The sequence below is a fragment of the Muntiacus reevesi genome, chromosome 15 (assembly GCF_963930625.1).
Source record: "Muntiacus reevesi chromosome 15, mMunRee1.1, whole genome shotgun sequence".
In the NCBI taxonomy this organism is placed as follows: domain Eukaryota; kingdom Metazoa; phylum Chordata; class Mammalia; order Artiodactyla; family Cervidae; genus Muntiacus; species Muntiacus reevesi.
In genome coordinates, this window is record NC_089263.1 from 32847537 (window position 1) to 32852058 (window position 4522).

Consider the following 4522-nt stretch of genomic DNA (forward strand, 5'->3'; position numbering starts at 1 on the left):
GAAGACTGCCCAGCTCTGAGCAGCTGCTGCTTCCTTCTGGTCTTTTAACCCTGAGTTGTCTCCTCCCATACTCTGGCCTTTATCATGTGAGCCTTCTCTGAAAGCCTCAAACCACTTTTTTGGAGTCAGAGTGGACTGTGAATTTGAATTTAGTTAAAGCGTCTGCTGAGTTTTCATCCATTGGGTGGGGCAGGGGTCGGGGTGGGGGGGAGGGGGCGGGGTTCCATCAGCCAGTCCTTAAGCCCTTAGGTGACTGAGCCCCAGAAACCTGGGCCTCATGATGAGAGATCAAAGAAAGTCTTCATGTGGTTCATTTGAGATCACCAGGGTGATTGGGCATTGAGACCCCTTCTTCAGCAAGAATGTGAGAAATATTGGAAATGAGATTCCTTGCTTCATGCAGAGGAGATAAACCATCATGATCAAACTATAAAGGCAAGATCCATGGTGTGGAATAGAAATAATTCTGTGAAAGTGATGCTGAAGAGGGTTTATTCCCCTTACTAAAGGACTCAGTGGTTTAAAATAACAGTAACATTGCTTTATCCATCTGTATTTTGGTCCAGGTACAGTGTGGATGGCATCCCTCTACTCACCTTGGCATCAGGGTTGCTTGAAGCCTGGAGGCTAAATCACTTGCAGGATTGCTCACACATGCCCAGTGATTGGTGCTGGCTATCCACTCAGCACGTTGGTTTTTCTCCACAAGAGCCCCTCAAATAATCTCACTTCATGGGATTCTTTGTCTCCCTCATAACACAGCGGTTGGTTTCCTTAGAGTGAGCATCTCCTAAAAATTGAGCCATCTAGAAGCTGTGGTTTTTCATTACCTAGATTTTGATGTCGTATGGCACCTATTCTACCATATTCCACTGCTTAAAGCAATCAAGAGCTCCCCTCACCCAGGTTAAAAAAGGAAGGCCCTAGACCTCCTTTGTTGCAGTCACGTAAGAAGAGCCTGTAGGATGGAGACAGGCAATGGCAGTCGTGTCCCCATCATGAAAATGGGGGAAGGCATGGAATCAAAAAAATTGTTGTTTCTAAACATCTTGATCCCAAGCCTCTTTAAAAGCAACAGGACCTTAGTTAAAGAAACAAAGTCCATGGTCAATAGTGATTCTGGTAAGAGAGTCACAGTGAACCAAGGGGTGTCCTCATCCCACATGGGCTTGGACACCCCACACTGGACGACCTGGATGAGATATCAGAATATAAGTGAGGTGAGGAGTGTTGCCTTCCATAGGGAATGCAGAAGGGCATGGCAACCCACTCCAGTATTCCTGCCTGGAGAATCCCATGGATGGGGAGCCTGGCGGGCTACAGTGCCTGGGGTCACAGAGACTCAGACACAACTGAGTGACTGTTAGTACTACTGCTACGTAGGGAGTGAGCATCCACGGGCTGTGAGGAGGGTGTTTACACAAGGGTTGACCAGTAGGCGGTAAAGGAGCCCAAGGAGGATTCAGGGACTCCAACAGAAAAGGGCATCTGGTGAGATGTGTCAGAGCAGGACAAATAGGGCGAGGTGGGCTTTGCTTTGAAGTGGCTGCATGACATGGATCACCAGGGCCTGGGTGGGAAGAGCAGGGGATGCACTTGGAGATGAGAAGAGACCTGTTTTATAAATATCTGTGCAGACTAATCAAATAATTAAACATATTAAGGCCAGTGCCCTGATTTCTTACTGTCTGAAGATTAGATGGTATTGGTGGCATCAATGTTAATTTCCTGGATTTGATGGTTGAATTGTGGTCGCATAAGCAGTCCCTTGTTTGTAGAAATTGCACTCTAAAGTTTTTGAGAACTGATGGAACACCATGTCAGTAACTTTACTCTCAAATGGTTCAGGAAAATAAAAGCTTTTGTATCATAATTGCTACTTTTCTGTAAGCCTGAGATGACTTCAAAAGTAAAAGGAAATCCATAGCCTTCACATATATGAACAACAACCAGTTTGAAGATACATTTTGAAAAGATAATCTATCACAGCAGCAACAAAAAACATAAAGAGCTTGGGAAAAACAAAACCAGAATTGTGAAACACTATTTGAGCAAAATGTTAAAAGATTCCTGAAAAATATATAAACAGACTTTACAAATAGAAAGACAGTCTTAGTTCTATGATAGGGTGGAACCACACCAAAAAAGCACTGATTCTCCTGAAGTTGATATAATAATGTGATTTCGATTAAAAAAAATTTTTTTTCTCCTAGTGTTAGGAAGTTCTAGCTAATGTCTAAAATTTATTTAGAAAATAGCTTGAAAGAATAACTAGTCAGATATCAAAAAACATCCTGTAAGATGTATTTTCTGAAAACAGTGTGTTGCCCACTCATGATCAGACAGACAGACCAAAGAAAAAGAATAGAAAATTCAGAAACATTCCCAAGCACATATGAAAATGTAGTTTACACTAAGGTGACATTTAAAAAAAAATCACTGGGTAAAAGTAGTACTTTTTAATAAATGATACTGGAGCAATAAGTTAGTCATACATCACATAAACCACCTGAGTAAGTGCAAAATATGAGAGACAAATGTATGAAATAAAGCCATAGTAATAAATAAATGTGGATAAATCCCTTCATAACATTAGAGGTCTAGCAATGACTTTAAATACAGAAACATTAAAAAAAGAGATTGACAAATAAATTGTGATATGTAAAATACAGTTTTTTAATGTTTATATCTCAAAAATCAAGCATAAGCAAAACCAAAATACAGACAATAACTTGGAAAAAAATTATTGGAACATATATCATAATCAAAGAGTTGATCTATATAAAAACAAAGAGTTAGAAAATCTAAAGAAGAACCAAGCAGTACTGAAGAATACAATAACTGAAATTTAAAATACACTAGAAAGAATCATTGGAGAAGGCAATGGCATCCCACTCCAGTACTCTTGCCTGGAAAATCCCATGGATGGAGGAACCTGGTAGGCTGCAGTCCACGGGGTCACTAAGAGTCGGACACGACTGAGCGACGTCACTTTCATTTTTCACTTTCATGCATTGGAGAAGGAAATGGCAACCCACTCCGGTATTCTTGCCTGGAGAATCCCAGGGACGGGGGAGCCTGGTGGGCTGCTGTCTATGGGGTTGCACAGAGTCGGACGTGACTGAAGTGACTTAGTAGCAGTAGTAGAAGGAATCAATAGTAGATTAGATGATACAATGGAGTGAATCAGCAAAATAGAAGAGAGAGCAGTAGAAATCAATCAACCTGAACAGACAAAAAAGAGAGAGAGAGAGAGAGAGAGAGAGAATGTTTCTAATGAGGACAGTTTAAGAGAACTCTGAGATAATATCAAGGATACTGATACTCACATTATAGGAGTCCCAGAAGGAGAAGAGAGAAGAAAAGGGTTAGAGACCATATTTGAAGACATAATAGCTGAAAACTTCCCTAACACAGGAAAAGAAAGAAATGTCCAGGTCCAGGAAACACAGACAGTCCCAAACAGGATAAACACAAAGATGACCACAGTAAGACACTGTAATTGAAATGGCAAAAATTAATTATTAATTTTATATTAATATGAACATTAAAATCAGTAAAGGAAAAGCAAAAAAGTTATGTTTAGGGGAACGAGCAGCTACCAGCAGACTTTTCAACAGAAAATTTGCAAGCCAGAAGGGAGTGGCATGATATATTTCTAATCAGGAAAGGAAAAAAAATCTTATAACCAAGAGTATTCCACTGGGCAGGCTATATTTGAAGGAGAAAGCTAAAGTTTTACAACAAGCAAAAGCTAGGAGTTCAGCAACACAAAGACAGCCTTATAAGAAATGTTATATGGTCTTCCCTAAATGAAAAAGAAAAGACCACAACTAGAATATGAAAATTATCAAAGAAAAAGTCTCATTGGTAAGGAAAAATGAAGGTGTATGTGTCTGGGAGAGAGTGATGGACAGGGAAGCCTGGCATGCTGCAGCCCGTGAAGTCCCAGAGCTGGACATGACAGAGCAACTGGACAATGTCCTTCAGGGTAGCTATCAACCACTTATAAAGCTAGTAGGAAAGTCAACGATGAAAGTAGTAAACTCATCTATATCCACAATAGGCAGTTAACAAATACTTGAAATAAAAAGCCATGTGACTTAGAGAATTCCAAAGCATAATTCATAAATTAATATAAAGTATCATTTGATTAACAAAAAACAAAAAAACAAACAAAAAAAAGCCATGAAATACAATGTTAAAAAAATGAACAATGAGAGGGATAAAAATGCAGAGTTGTAACGATATGTTAAACTTAAGAGGCCAGCAATTGAAACTAATTACAGTTACAGAATACTGATGTATATATATCGATGTATATATGAGCCTGATGGTAATCACACACCAAAAATCTATACTAGATACACACACAGAAAAAAGAGAAAAGAATCCAAATGTAACACTAAGTATAGTCATCAAATCACAAGGGAAGAGAGCAAAAGAAGAAACAAAAAAAGAAGCATGGAAACAACTAGAAAACAATGAACAAAATGGCAAAAATTACCTACCAATCAATAAC